This window comes from Sciurus carolinensis, chromosome 9, assembly GCF_902686445.1.
Source record: "Sciurus carolinensis chromosome 9, mSciCar1.2, whole genome shotgun sequence".
Taxonomy (NCBI): Eukaryota; Metazoa; Chordata; class Mammalia; order Rodentia; family Sciuridae; genus Sciurus; species Sciurus carolinensis.
The window spans coordinates 60,816,727-60,833,524 of record NC_062221.1 but is presented as its reverse complement, the minus strand read 5'-3'; the positions used below and the strand labels follow the sequence as shown (position 1 = coordinate 60,833,524).

Below are 16,798 nucleotides of genomic sequence, written 5' to 3'. Positions count from 1 at the left end.
TGAAGGTCATTATAGAATTCTCTATGCAGCATAATAAACCTCAGAAAATTTATTTTCCCTATGCCATTCCTGAGCAAGTGATGTACTCTTATAAAACATGTCAAAAAATAAAGAAAAAGGTAGTCATGATATAAAAGAATGGGCATGTACCAGAAGTTCTGCTTTGGCAAATATTGCGAATAGGAGCATAGTTCATCATCACAGAGCTGGTTTTTAAAGATTTATCTGTCCATCACTGGTTACACTGGATTTCAAAGGATTATGTCCTATGGCAAAGCTGTAGTAACTGGTACTTAATAGATATGGACTTGAAATAATAAAATAACAGTGAAAGTCCTTCTTTTAGGGAAAGGAAGAAAATACTCAGAGGGAAGGGATAATGGATTGATATGTGATTATGGTGTAGGTCACTATTACATACCCTAAACTGAACCTTCCACTTCAGCCTCTTCTGGAATAACAACTTCTTAATGCCTCTGGTAAGGCCTCATCACAGTTCCCAGCTCTGATTGCTGTTAACCACTTGATGGCTCAGACAATAAATACTTTTCTCATGCTGACCCTGTGGAGCAAAAGAAGAGTAAAGACAATAAAATCTATGAGATCACTTTTCAGTGGACATCATATTCCTTTAAGCTTCACCCTTAATGAAGTGTAAGTATTGTGGGTGGAGGATCAGTCCTGCCTGAGAATTTTCTATTCAGCTTGTGCTAAATAGAAGCTTAGTAAACTTTGTATAGATGCTATATTAGATTGAATCGAGCTGAGCTACTTGGCAAATAAGTAAAGCCTATGTCAACACTTCACACTAGATACAGGGTTCTTGGAATAAATGCTTATGGCTAAGATAACTTGATGGTCCCTAATGCATTTATGAGCATACTATCTAGAAATTCTATATGTGAAACAACTCCCAGAGGTATTTATCAATGTGTACTTAAAATCGTATTGATTAATTTTATGGAAAATAACTAAAGTAGAAAGTTAGGACTAACAATACGTTTCCCAAATATAAACTTCCTCTTTTTAATGTGCATTTTGAGTATATCTTCTGATCCAGAAAGCTAAACAAGTATCTGGCTAACTGTTGCAACATAATTTGTTGAAATGTACTTGTTGAAATGTTTCTTTATTCTCCTAATTTCTATTACATATTAGTTTCCTAAGAATAGTGGTTAAAAACAACAGAAAATTATTCTCTCACTTTCTTGAGGTCAGAAACCCGAAGTCATTATCACTTGACTGAAATCCCAATTAGAGCCCTTCTTCCTGTACAGGGTCTTGGGTAGACCACGTGGTTTGGCTCTTCCATCTGACATCACTGGACATATGGCTGTATCCCTCCAGTTTCTGACTATGATCATACAGCCCCCTCCTCTCCTAAGTGTCTCATCTCCCTTGCTCTTATGCCACCTTAAGGGCACTTGTGTTGACATTTAAGGCATTTGTATAAATCCAGACAATCTCCTCATTTCAAGTTTCTTAGCCACATCTGCATGAACGCTAATAGGTGAGTTAACATTAACAGATTCCAGGGATTATGATCTGGTACTTCTAGGAGACTCTTGACAACCTACCACAAATAGTTTCCCTTCGAACTCATGGTTTTAAAATTTGAGTATACTCTCAGATCTGCCTAACATTATCTGTTGGCTCTCCCTTTTCTCAAATCTTTCATATTATCTTTCCCAAACTTCTCTGTTAGCTGAAGACTTTAACTGTGAGTTTACAATGATCTTACATTCCCAACTTTACCACTTTGCCACTTACTATGCACCAGCCACGGTTCATTCAATTCCTGTAGTTCTTTCTCAATTCAGAGCACATTTTATTTACCACTCCCTATCTCTGATTTGATGATCTCTAGTGCTCTTCTTCCTCTGGTCCCCCCTTCAAACAAAGCTAAGATAATCCTTGCTTATTTTTCTGATGTCAGAACATCACTTCACAGGTGTCTTTTCACATGACACCATTGTGTCCTATTGTCACACTCTTCCCACAATCTCCATAAATTGTATATTCAATGTAATTAAAGACCATGTTTGTTTCTTCACCATTATATAGCTAGTGTTTCCTCAAATGTTTAAAACATAAAAAATATCCTCTCATTTTCTGGATGAACTAATTGCTGGGACACAGATGATGAAATGTCACAATCTTATGTTGGAGTAGCTTCATAGCTGCAAGTATGAACAGGGGAGTGGGAAATTGTATTTGAATTCTGATTCCCCTGTGTTTTAGCAAAAGAAATTGGGCAAATTAAATTGTATTTCAATACACTACCTATCATCTTTTTTTTTTTTTTTTTTTTTTGAAAACCAAGTGCCGAGTCATTAATCTAAATCTGACCAGATCTTTGCCTGTGGAGAAATCACTTAACTTGTCAGATCTGTTTCTTCTACTTCCAAAGGGCAGGCTTATCCTTGGTGATCTGTAACATGTCTAAGGTTTTATAATTCCCTTTTTATGTAAGATTATAAGTGAAAACAAATACTATAACAGACACAAAGGAATATCTTAATTTTTTGGAAAAATGCACAACTATGATGAATATTTATGATCATGTAAGCACTTTCAGTGTTCGTTTATAAATGAAATATAGCATATAAAAAAACTGGTCATCACATCTCTCTTTCCATATTTTATTGTGCTTGTCTTTAGAGTTGACAAACCATGCTATTTGCCAATCATCTTTCATCCTCATAATTTGACAGATTGGGAAGTTGTGACAAAGAACTAATTTCAGTCCAGCTCTGGTTATTTTTTGCAACTTTTATGGAAATAGATGGATGTGTTTTATGTGAAACAGATGATAGTTTTGGACAAGCCATTTGTGAGATGGATAGCTGAGAAACAGTGCAAGTTAACTCCCTGTGCTTTTATTTTATACGTTGCCAGGCTATGGAGAAAAGTAAGTAACCTCTTTGATACAATAAGACAATGTCATAGACAAAAATCAATAGCTACTAAGCAGAAAAATATTTTTAAAGGACTTCAGGTTATCTTTCAGATAAGAATGTAGGTAAGCACATATGAATTATTAAACCCTCAATATCACAACAATGAAGGATATTTAGTAAAATCATACACTGACAAATGCAGAGGAAGGAAGAATGAAATTGAAGTGAAGATTATCTGGATTTAGTTCTGGCATTGATACAAACTTGTTTATAATATTTTATCATATGGAGATGTATGATGTCAAAGTATTTCTCCTGCACTAAAATATATTGACTCAAATATTTCCATTCAATACCCTATAGTATCTCTATCAGAAAAGTAATCTAATGCAAATGAAATAAGACTCAATTCAAAATTTTGTTTAAAAATTTAAACAAAAGGGATATGCTCATCTCATATAATGTGAAGTCCATTGGTGAGGTGGCTGATGATTGGTGGATTCAGTTAATCAACCAGATCATCCAAGGTCCAGGTTCTTTCCATTTATATATTCTCATACTCTCTTAGTTACATGATGATTGCAGAAATTCCAAAAATAACATCTTAACACACAATTCCCAAGAATTAAAAAAGACTTCCTTATGTTCTTAAAAAAGAACTGAAAACATTTCTTAAAGTATCAGATGTAAGTATGTTCAACAGAAAGAAGTATGTGTGTGTGTTCAGAAATGTATAAAGAATTTGATTCCTTAGACAATTTTTGTCAAATTAATGAATATAATGATATGGTTCAGTTACTGTGAATTGTGCTGGATAAAGTAGAGAAAGAAATCAATAAGCTTGGAGGTTCAAATTCCTGGCTAAAGCATTGCGTAAGTTACCTATGTCCATCCTGAAAGAAATACACATCTCCTATATCCATAGTGGAGAGATTGTTGAAAAACAAACTCAGAAGCTCTTCCAAGTGACCTAATTACAACTCAAATTTTTCTCCCAATGTCACAGGGCTCTGCCATTAAAGCAAGTCTATTGACTGGGATAGAATGGGATCTTAAAAATGGGAATGGATGATATGAGAAGTTCTTGATGAAACCAGGGGCATTAAACCCCTAAATTCTGATGAATCATATTTGCCAGTAGAAGATGCCATTCCACCTCTAACTAAGAAAATTACCCCTGCTTTGCATAAGGAAATTATAATGGCTCTCCCTGAGGCAGAAGATCGTCTTTTAAGATGCTACTGATTCTCTCAAGACCCAGCCCTACTACTCTTTTCTTCTAGACCTATAGCTAGACTTAAGTCCCATTATGACCTGAGATATTCTCGGGCAGAAATTTGTGAAATATGTGTGTTTATGATATTGAGGACATAATGTAATGTGTCAGGAAAATAAATTTTGATCTGGCTAAATTTATTGATATGGATCTACTAAGAAGATATTCTTAGCTTAACATAATATAATGAGCAAGACATCATTAGGCACTGTTATTAATATTTTAAAGATGAGGAATCCAAGGTACAGGCATATTAAATATCTTTCCCCATAGCAAACACAAAGTAAAGAAACCAGAATTCAGATATATTTTACTTGATTCTAAGTTCTTTCGCAATGCCACCATACTTTAATGGGACTGATTTTCATGTTCTTAACACTACCTATAACCACAATTTTTATATACAGTAGGAACTTAATAAATGTTAAGTTTTTGATTTTCAGAATGGAAAATAAATTTCCAGTTTAAATTGGCATCTTGTAAGCATTTCACAAGAGTCTTTCCTAGCTTTACTGCAAAATAATTATAAAGGCAGAGAAACATTCAGAAACTCATAACCTCCTAAGCTTAGAAGGAAAACCATTATATTGCTATTGCATCTTCTATTGTAAGAACTACAAATTACCTTATATACATGTATGATTACACGAATGGTATGAATCTACATCGTGCATAACCATAGAAATGAAAAGATGTACCACATTTGTGCAAAATGAATCAAAATGCAGTCAGTAAAAATAAAAAAAAAATTTTAAAAAGAAACACTTAAATAAATAAATAAAATTTCAGTGTCCATTAAAAAAAAAAAAAAAAGAACTACAGAGCTTAAGAATTGTGATTTGTTTCCTGAGTAAATGCTAATAGGTTATGATGAAAGATGAGGTGGTTTATGGGTTTTCATTTTAACATAGCATTAGCCTTGAATCACTCAATGCAGACTTGCCCATATGTTGGAAGCTAGAGAGAATGAAAATAATATAATTGTGCATAATAATAATTGCATAGCACTTGTATGCCAGACATTGTCCTCAGAATTTGCATAAGTCTATTCCCATTGCTACATGAAAATATCTGAAACTGAGGAATGTTTAAAGAACAGAAATTTATTTCTTATAAATTCTGGAGGCTGAAAGTCTAAGGCCAGGTCACCAAGAGATTCACTGTCTGGGTGCATCTGCTTCCTGCCTCCTCACAGGGCAAGAAGGATGACCAAGAAGTCATCACATGGCAGAAAGACAAAAGGGCATAGCTACTTCCCTCTAGCCCTTTTGTAGGACCATTGATCCCACTTATGAGGGTATCCTAAGGATTTAATGCCATTCTATACCCCTACCTCTTAATACTATCATATTGGAATTTGAATTTCAGTGCATCAGTTTTGAAGGGACACATGGGTTCAGACCACAACAGTTGTTTAAACATTTAACTCATTTAATTATCACACTAACACAACAGTCTGCGCACTGATGTTATCTTCCATTTTATAGACATGTAAACTGAGACATAGATACATCAAAGACCTTCCTAAGCACAGAGAATAAGTATGTAATGAGACAAAGAAATAATAGGAATTGCTATAGTTGTGTGTTATGTAAGTCAAAATAAGTCGTATTTGGCATTTGCCTGGACTTGTAAAACTAAAATCATAAATTGCAGCAGGCACCTGATGACAAACTTGCTGTGTGGCAGGATAATACTCCTGAACACTGTCGATATGAACCTCTATCTATAATTTGAGTGGTGGTTCCTAATCTAGTCATGTTCTGGTCTTTATCAATGACTGAGCATGACTGGGCTGAAAATCACTACTTTAACCCCTGGACTTTTGGAGCAAACTGTCAGCAGCACCATGACCAGAGGACTCCACATCGCTCTGTCTCTTGTCTGCCCCGGCTGCTGTCCACACTATCGTTGTTTGCTGATCAACTGTTGTCACCGAGCCCAGACGACTAACCACTGCTCCAGCGACAATGACTGCCATCTTGAACATCCAACTTTGACTCATCGAGCATCTAAGAGCATCCAAGGACATCCGAGGAGCTGAGAGAGGCTACAGTTGAGAAGAATCTCTTCTGTCTTATTGACTGACTTCTTGGCTAAGAGACTTGCATTGAGTAAATCCATGGGGATTGGACTCTAGATGAATAAGAGGGTGAATCTTGAATGTATTTCTTACTTACTATTATTAGGAATATTAAGTTGACTTGCTACTATTAGGAATGTTAAGTTTGAATGTTTATTGCATGAATAAAATCCACTTGTTGGAACCAAGCTTGATTCCTCTCTTACTCACGGCTCGTGACAAAGTGGCACGGATAGATTTGGATCCAAAGTTCCAAAGGTAATTTCTGACAATGCTAATCTTCTCTAAGCACTCATGATATTGTGATCTCATTATATCTCTTGGTTTTGAATTGGCCCTTCACAGAGTATATTCTTCAGTTATATTTTCTCTCCCCAAGTTCCAAAATATGTCTAGCTGCCTACTTGGTATCTTCTTCTCTTGAGTTGTTAACAATAACAGCTGATTGTCATACTCTACAAACTCACCCTCCTCTTCTTCAAGATTATTTGTGCTCAGGTCAAAAACCTTGCAGTTAGCAATGATATATTTCTTTTTATCACAGAGTAAGTTCAATCCATCATGAGATTCTTTTGACTTTACCTTCAAATATTGTATAGAATCATATGAAATTGTCAAACTTGACCATTTTGACCTATAAAAACATCAATGTCAAATGGTTCAACTCAATATATATCCAGAAGCTAACCTGTTATCACCATTTCTACCACTGATCTCCTGGTTCAAGTCACCATTATCACCCATTGGGGAATATCACAGTAGCCAAGGGCACTTCAATTCTTGGTCCTATAGTCCAATTTATACATGATCTGTGTAAGTCAGATCATGTCTCTCATTTGTTCAGAATCCTCCAGTGGCTCCTCATTTCATTCAGAGTAGCAGTTAAAGTCTTTCTAATGTTGTATAGACCTCTATGGTCCAGCCCCCTGCAACCTCCCTGCACCTACGCCTAGTCATCTCCCTCGTAACTTCTACCCTGCTTCTAATTCCCCTCTAACCATTGTCGTTCCTTCAGTTACTCATAAACAGGAAATGTTCTTCTACTTCTTGGCATTCACTTGCTGTTCTATCTGCCTGAAAATCTCTTGTCCAGGTATCTGCAGGATGCCCTCTCTCACTTCCATTGAGTTTGTGCTCAAATGTCACCTTGTCGGAAGGGACTTTTGTAACCACTCTAAAATGGCACCATCTTACTCTTCCTTAATCCTTAAACTTATTTGTCTTAAAATATTTGTCACTACCTAATGCACTATATCTTTAACAGTTTACTGGTTTGATATCTAAGTTTGTACATCGTCAGGGAGGAACTTGGTTATGTTCATTGCTGTATCTCCATGGTGACTCATCACAAATAAAAATTAGATATTTGTGAAGGAAAGTAAGATAAGGAGGGAGGGAGAGAGGAGCAGGAGGATAAAGAGGAGGAGGAGGAGAGAGAGAGAGAGAGAAGGAGAAAGAAAGAGAATGCTAGGAAGAGAAGGAGATTAAACTAGCAGCAGAATCTGAAATAAATGATATGAGTGTAATTCTCCAATTCTTCTCTGGATCCTCCTTTCGGAGCACTCAAAATTAAGCTGCTAATGCAGTCAGCTTGCAGTGTGGTTGTCAAGAGGAATTAGCTCTGTGTATTAGAAAGATCAGTAAGACAGAAGTCAGACAATCTGAATTTGAGTCCTCACTTAGTAAATTGCAATCAAATTATGGAAATTTGAAAAAGATAAAACAGAGTATCCATCAGGTTTCTCACTGAAAGTTTTGTGTTCTTCCTGTTCCAGCACGTGTTATGAGAGTCGTTGAAGACACTGCCTGTGAAAGCACTTTATTAATTGTATTGCTTAGAGTAAATTTATATTTATCTAAAACTTCAAATTTCACAACAGCAATAGCAATAAAACCATTACACAAGAAATACAAAAGAAATTGTTCCTCCTGTGTGTTTATGCCTGAAATATGCCTGAAATAATCCATATATGGTACCACTTAAACCCATACTAGCTAATTCAAAGTAAAAGAGTAATATTTACATATTTGAACTTAATAATATGTAACCATAAAAGCAATTATAACACAAAAGTATTTGTACAGTTTTACCCCTTGGGTTCAGGGACTTTACCTCAAAGACAGTGAGTTCCCAAGAATAGTCCATTAAACGTTTGTTGAATATAGAATGATTTTATTTTTTGTTTCCTATCAACAACTAAGGGGCAACAACGATTCACAACAGTCTGACTTCATTCCAAGTTGCCTGACAAAAACATATATACAAAATAAAGTGAAATCCAAATTAAGTGTTTGGATGTTTTCTTTCTGAAGTTTCTTGGGAAACCCTGAGAGTATTTGGAAAAGATCCATGGCCAGCTTTGGGGAAGTCTGACATTGCATAACTATGGTTTAAATGCCTTTCTAAATACAATGCATTTTTTCTGAGGTGGGGGCACAGTTACAAGCCCTTTTTCTTAAGTGCTATCAGAATTGGGGAAGTCTTTCTCTGAGTTATTGTACAAGGCACCACCTAATAGTTTTATTGGTCTTACCCTCAATGTGGCTTCAGCCCTTCAACTCTGTCTTTGGAGCTCTTTTTGTTTGTTTATTTAAAACTTTTTCCCATCTTGTTTTAACATGGAATTCTTTAGCATAGCAAATGCCAGGAAGAAAAAACATGAATTTACCCCCAAGGCTAAACTTTCCCCTTGAAACTCCCCCACTTTTTTTTAAAAACATCACCAATTGCATTCACCTTTATTTGAATAGAAATTTCTTACCCCCTACACAGCCACTGGCAATGACCACCTCTGCCTACCTAAGCTTTTGAGACTCACATTCATTCCTTCAAAAAATAATAATGGGTGTCCTAATTCTGGGAATGCCAGAGAGATTCAAGATATTGATTCAAATGTTGCCTATTATTATTTTTCATGACCTCTGATCCATAGAAATTATCCACACTGGTGAGTGAGTGAAGGCAGCTATAGACTCCCAAGGATGAACTAATGACTCTGAGCTGCCTTGCTTCTCTGAACTGGAGTTAAAGAAAGAGGCATCAATATGCTGTGGGCAAAGCCCTCCAAAATTGCCTTCCTCCTGCCCAGTCTTTCTAGTCTTCTTTCTTCAGTATTAATTAGCAAATGAACCAATCCAAAACCACTTAAAGGTTGGCTATTTACACACTCATTCTCATTTTTGAAGAAAAGAGGTCGATTAAATTACTTAAAAAAAAAAAAAGTGTGGTGGTGCCAACATACTTGATTCATTAATTTATATGTAAGAAAAAAGAAAATAATTGTCCCTATATTCCTCCTTCCCCCTCATCCCCCACACCCTCCATGCTTCCTACTTTCTCCCGACTTTGTATGGGATTAGTAAAAGGGAAAGAATGTTCATGGAAAAGTTATTACTATAATGTGCTGATTGTTACATTAATTCTTTCCCCTCCTCCCCAGCTCTATTCCTTGGCAGGAATTTTGGACTTTACTCAGGAACTGCTTAGTGAGCTTGTCGGTGGATGGGATTAGTTTAATCTCCTCTCACAAACCTCTAAGCGCTGAGGAGGTTGTCTTGGAGGAGGAGCAGTGGTAAATGGGGAGGGCAGGGACGAGGGAAAGAAAAGTTGCTGATGACCAATGCCAAAGTTTATTTTGCCTTAGAATTAGATTTGAATAGTGAGGAGATGTGAGGGAGGGAGAGCAGGAGATGCCAGGCATGGTGGTGAATAAGAGTGTTAAATTGGGATGGGTGGGGATGATCTCCTCATGATTTCATTGTGCTTGGAGAGCCTCCAAGTCCTGGGAGCAATGGAGAAAGGGGAGGGAAAGAAGGTGGGGTGGGGAGATTGATGATTAGAATTCACAATTAAAGGACACTAAGCAAAGAGAATGAAACAGCGAAAATTCTGGATATGAAGGGAATGTGGGGGTGGGGGATTTGACACACTTATGGTGTACCCCATCCATGGTGAGGATAGTCTAGACTGTGACCCTGGAAGATTATAATAGAGAGAATTCCCAACTTCTTCCCCTTTAATCAATATTTTTTGGGGGTCTAAATAAGTGGAAATGGATGAGTTTTACAACACAAAGTTTGTAAAATGTTTTCTGAACTCTTCTGTGCAAGAGAAATATAGAGTGGTTATCACTCTCCTCGATTTATTTGAACACATCTGAGACAAATTAGGTTTATATATTGGAAGTGAAATATTCATTTTTATTCAATTATAAACACTAATGTATACTTCTTCCTATCCTAAACAACACAGAATGAAATTTTGTTGGTGAAGAAAGCATGCTTCTCTTCATACTTAGACAGTGGGAATAATTTTTTTTAAATTCTCCCGTTCTACAATTTTGAACCCAAATAATATTAAGCAAAGTCACACATTGCTTAATGACAAGAATTTGAACTCAAACATGTGTTAAGTGATTTTCTTGTTGTGTGAAAATCACAGTGTGTATTTATGCATTTATACAAACCTAGACAGTGTAGGCCAATCACTGGATGTGGTCTCTTTCTTTTTGAAAATTCAAAATTTTTGCTCTTTAAAGGCCATTTTATTAATATCAAACAAAAAGAAAAATAAACAGATTTAGTAAATGTGAGATGTAGTGAATATAAGATGCTGTTGTCAGTGTAACACATCAAACTGGTTTACAGTAAAAATTTTCTTTATTAGTAGGGGTACACTAAAAAATAGCAAAGGTATTGTAAATACATAAACCAGTAGCATAGAAACCTGTTATCATTATAAATCATGATGTACTATTTATAAATGTATGCATTATATTTTCATACGACTGTCTGTACAGTAAGTTTTATTTAAATCAGCATCACCACAAACATGTGGGTAGTGCATTGTTTAATGACATTAAGACTTCTACAGTGTTAGTAGGAAGCAGAAATGTTTGACTTTATTATAATGTTATGGAAACACTATCGTGTGTGGTTTGTTGTTGACACAACCCTAATTTAAAGGTACATGACTACTTGTTAAACATGAGTACAAATTTTATTTTTGCTCAAAAACAAACAAACAACAAACAAACAAAAAAAAACCCAAGATGTTCTCCTAAGATTATCTAAATTTGAAAAGTGTACACAAATTGAGATGTTGGTTGGGCATGTTGGCACACCAGTAATCCCAGAAACTTGACAGGCTGAGTGAGGAGAATTGCAAGTTTGAGCCCAGCACCAGCAACTTGGAGAGACCCTATTGAAGCAAGAATTAAAGACAAGCAGTCTGTGTGATAGGCAATCCAGTGGCATCTCGAAAATGGAGGCCAGTTTGGGTCCTGGAAGTTGGAGACTGCTCCTGGCGGACTGGAATGTTAATGCCTCCAGTCCTTTGATACCAAGATCACCTGCCTATACTGCCCCTCCCAGAAGGTTGTTAATAAGCACACCCTGAACAGACAGGGAGCTGCTAATTAATGCCCCCCAGGGCTGCTACCTGCCTGAATCACTCCATGTGGTCCTTCCCCCTGCCCCTCTGTTTCTCAACTTTTGGCCATCCCAACAGCATCTCCTTGGCCTAGTCATGTACACAGGATGGGGAAAGGAAGTAGCGAGATAAAGAGGGGAGAGGGCAGGAGAACGAAGAAAACCTAAAATGTATAAAAGGAGCAGGACACTCCCACTTTTGGGGATACCAGGACATCAGCTATGGCCTGCTTCTCCCTCCCAGGAGAAGTCTGTGTTACTATTTTTTTTTTTTTAATAAAACCTGCTTTTTATGCTTGCCTTGGCACTCTTCTCTAATGTTCAAACTTCAACATTTGAGGAAACTGAACTTAAATTTTGCTTTTTTGTGCAGTTGTTGAAGATTTCGATTTAAGTTTGTAAACTGACAGGTATTTTGCACTCTTTTCCTGCATATTTCTGTTTCCTCATCAATGATACATTGGTTTGTTAGAAAAATTATTTTATATACTTAAGAGATGCATTTAATGGTTATAAAAACAATCAATAATTAGAATCTTGGGTATGTTTTTATATATACTTCCTTCTTAAAGTTAAAAGTATTGGGGTGTTTTTTGATGATTTACTCCTTGATTGACACATTCCACTATTTACCAAATCTGTTTATTGTCTCTGTTTTCAGAAATATTTAATTTCTTATTAGTTATATCTCCAAAAAATTGTACTTGGATTGTTTACCTTCTTAATTGTAGGTTAGTTTTCTAATTCACTACTGTCTCTACTTACCTTTATTTATAATTTGGAGATTTATTTTATTACTCTTTTTTATTTATTTATTTTTTTTGTGTGGTGCTGGGGTTTGAATCCAGGGCCTTGTGCTTGCAAGGTAAGCACTCTACCAACTGAGCTTTCTCCCCAGCCCTATTTTATTACTCTTTTTCAATCTGTATATCTTGAATGAAGAGCTTATTAATATTTACCCTTTTTTCCAAATATAATTGTAAGTGTTAGGGTTTAGATGTGAGGCGTCCTCCAAAAGCTCACATGTGAGACACTGATCAGAGAAGAACTGATTGAGTTGTGAGAGCCTTAACCCAATCAGCAAATTTGTCCCTTGATTGGATTAATTGAGTGGTAACTGGAGGCAGGTGGGGTGTGACTGGAGGAGGTGGGGCATTGTGGGGCATGGATTTGGGATACATATTTTGTATCACGCAGTGGAGTATCTGTCTCTCTGCTTCCTGATCAACACTTAAGCTGCTTCCCTCTGCCACACTCTTCTGCCATGGTGTCCAGCCTCAGTTTGAGCCCTGAGAAATGGAGCCTACTGTCTATGGATTGAGACCTCTGAAACTGTGAGCCCTCAAACTTTTCTTCCCTACAGTTGTTCTGGTTGGGTCCTTTTGGTCATAGCAGCAAAAAAGCTAACTAAATCAGTAAGATTTTACATTTTTATCTCAAATTACCACTTTATTTTTAATAAATTTCACTATATTTATATCTCATGTGTAAATATTCATGTCTCATAGATTTTAATTAAATTCCAAGCACTATTAATTTAATGACTGATTAATTGTCCCATTAATTACTATAATTATTTTTTAAAATTTTCAAATCTACTCTTTTTCAAGGTCAGCCCTAGCAACTGAGTAAGATTCTATCAAAAAAATAGTAAACATTCAGTGGTAGAACACCCATGAGTTTAATCTCCAGTACCAAAAAGAGAAAAAAAAAAAAAAAAAAAAACTGGATATTTAAATGATTTCTTTAACTCTGCATGACCTATCAGTTTATCAGTGTCTTCAAGATACAGGTTAAAAATCTTCACTATTACTCTCCTTCTGTGCACTCAGTCATTCTGGACCTTTCATGGTTTTTAAACATTCCAAATATACTCAAAAGTCAAGATAATTTATTTATTTATTTAGTATTTTGGAATTTCTTTGTTCCCAGATTCTGCAAGACTAGTTCTTTTACTTTGTTGAGGTTAATTGACCTGTGCAGTAAGAACCATTATGGCAGAAAAAATCAAGTGAAAGTCTATGAAATTTTTTCTACCAGTTCCTTCCACGTAAGCAAAATAGCAAAATAGAAGCAATATTGTATCTTAGGAATAACCTAAGAGATTAATGCCACCAAAAAAGATATATATCAGAGTCCTCCTCATCGTATTTTCATTCAACTTTTCCTTGATTCCAAGAAAAAGCAGGTGAATTTTGGTAGATTATGATATATTATAATAAATTTAAACAACTGGTAAGTGCTCTGGCATAGTATCCTTACTGAAACAGATTAACAACAGATCTGGCATTTTATGTGATTGTTGGGCTTGGCTTTCCTCTCAGTTCTCATCATTTCCTGTTTATGTGGTAATAAAGGAGGATATGTTTGTTATCTTGTCCAGTGATTAGTTCCTGTTCTTTGTTACACCACAGTCTGCAAAGATTTTGGTTATCTTGATTTTCTTACTATACTTAAGAGTAAGCACTCTTTCTTACTATAGCACATTATGTTATAGTAAGTACATTAAGTAAACCTTACTACATTAAGTAGACCTTAATCATACTCTAGATACTCTAGATATCTTAGTAGCACATATGCATATATATGGGTGGGAGATAACATCATGAACATTCAGAGGTCTACCACAGCAGGAAATATTTATTAGTTCAATGTCCTGGAACAGGCTTGAACACCCTTTTGGGGTGGATGTATTTGGAGTCTGACAGCAGCATGTTATGGTCCAAAAGTTTATGTTCCCCTAAAATTTATGTTAAAGTCCCTATCCATAAGGTGATGGTATTCAGAGACATGGTCACTGGGAGGTGACTAGGTCATGGAGTCAGAGCCCTCATGAATAAGATTAGTGCCCTTGTAAAAGAGAATTGAGAGAGATCCTTTACCTCTTCTACAATGTGAGGGTTAGAGTACAGACAGCTATCTATGGTTAAATGGGCTCTCACCAGACACCAAATCTGCCAGGACTTTGATCCTGGAATCACCAACCTCCATAACTATAAGATAAATTTCTACTTCTAAGTGATGCAGTGTATAGTATATTGTCATAGTAGCCTGAATGGACTATTACAAAGCATATATTGTATTTGGAAATATAATCGATTACTGATTTTGGATGATATTTGATGTGGGACAAACAGCAATGCCTACTGGGCTATACTGCTAACTACCCTTTCTTTTGGTCCCTGTGATCTGTATGTCCCATCCATCAAACAAAAAGAATATATGCAGAGAAGAAAATAAACTCAGTTTTTAGTGGATGTTATAGTCTGTAGATGCCTGTGAGTTCCATTTGATTAGGAGTATTTTTTAGTTGTGAAGTATACTTAGTGTACATCTGAATGACCTATTTAATGATAGGAGAGGTGTGTTGAAATCACCCAGTTTTATTGTTTTGTGGTCTATTCCCTCAACCAATAAGAAGTGACATGCTTCATCTGTTCTGATTAATTTTGACTTGAAGTTAAATTAAGAGTAGCAACCTCAGTTTATTTTCAGTTTCCATTTATATTATATATCTTTTCCTATCCTTTCACTTTTAGTCTGTGGATGTCTTTGTAAGATGAGACTCTTACAAACAACATTTTTTGTCTTGTCTTGTCATTTAATCTGCCAATCTATGTCTTTTTTTTTTTCAAGACTTAAGACATTTTTATTCAAGCATACGGTATCTGTGGAAATTAGTAAGATTTTGTATGGATACAGTTTGACTGGACTGTAATCATCCTGAGTAATAACCACCATGATTGCCCTTCAGTAATCTGGATTTTTCTTGCATAGTTTCCCAGCAAATCACAAATACATAAAAACATTAGAATCATATGTGGTGCTTTACAATCAAACACTGGATCCAGGGATGCACCTGACTCTTCACTATGATCTTAGGATAAACCAGGTTAAAAAAAAATAAAAAAGATAAACCAGGTACATTGCAGCCAAGATGAAGTCACTTTTGTCCTAACCCTTAAGCACTTCTCTTTCCAACCAAATTGTGGGTGTCTAACTGGTCTTGGTGCTGCCTAGGACCATGCTTCTCTCAGTAAGTACCATAAGAAATTGGACTTGGTCTATCCGCCTTTCTTTCTTCTGTCTATGGCAGCTTGGAGTTAGTCCCCTTATACTAGGACTGGATTGTCTCATAACAGATTTCAAAGGAGTGGAGCCAATAAAATCTTTTTTTTTTTTCTTTTTTTGGTACAGAGGATTGAATAAGGGGCACTTTACCACTGACTTATATCCATAGCCCTTTTTATTTTCTCTTTTGAGACTGGGTCTTGCTAAGTCCAATCTGTGTCTTTTGATTGAAGAGTTTAGGCCATTTACATTAAATGTTATTATAGATGATTTTTGTTTCTTACCATGTTGATTTATTTCTACTGCTTAATTCAGACCTGACTTTCTTTTAATTGACTACTTAGCGAATTCATCTTTATGCTGGTTTTCTTTTTCATTTCTTCTGCATGAAATAGTTCATTGAGTATATTTTTTAGTGCAAGCTTACAGGTTATGAATTCTTTAATTTCTGCATGTTGGAAGATTTTTATTTCAAACATAGAAATTCAAGGGTCATTTTTTTTTTCTCATATGTGGAAGTCAGACCAAAGTAAGGGAAAAACTAAAAAGAAATAAGCGTATAAAAAATAGAAGTGATATCAGTGGAATAGAGTAAAGGTATTGAGGGGGAGGGAGGAGGACAGGAAAGGGGAAGAATGGTGGAATAAATCTGACCAAACCTTCCTATGTACATAAGTGAATGTTCCACAGTGAATTTTGCCTTTTTATGTAGCCATAATGCACCAATTTTTAAAAAAATTACAAATGGAAGAAAGATCAGGATGGTAGAGAAAAAAAGGATCAGAATGGGGAGAAAGAAGGAAGGAATGGAAAGGGGAAGTCCTGGTGACTGAATTGGAGCAAATTATATTCCATGCTTGCATAATTATGTACAAATGAACCCCATATTATTTATATCTATAATTAACCAATAAAAAGAATATATGCAGAGTTTCTACAAAGCCCTAACAGAAGGTTTTAGCACAGATCTTTAGTATGTAGAACAAACTATGCTTTCCAAAGTACAGAATAACTTTCCAATTGAAGACAAGCTCTAGA

General features: G+C 35.8%; 2 pseudogenes; both read right to left on the bottom strand.

Annotated features, from left to right (window-relative positions):
• LOC124993631 (dihydrolipoyllysine-residue acetyltransferase component of pyruvate dehydrogenase complex, mitochondrial-like) overlaps positions 1-6,157 on the bottom strand; it is a 124,578-nt pseudogene extending 118,421 nt beyond the window's left edge.
• A 20-nt stretch (positions 6,158-6,177) lies between these two features.
• LOC124993630 (importin subunit alpha-1-like) overlaps positions 6,178-16,798 on the bottom strand; it is a 57,955-nt pseudogene continuing 47,334 nt past the window's right edge.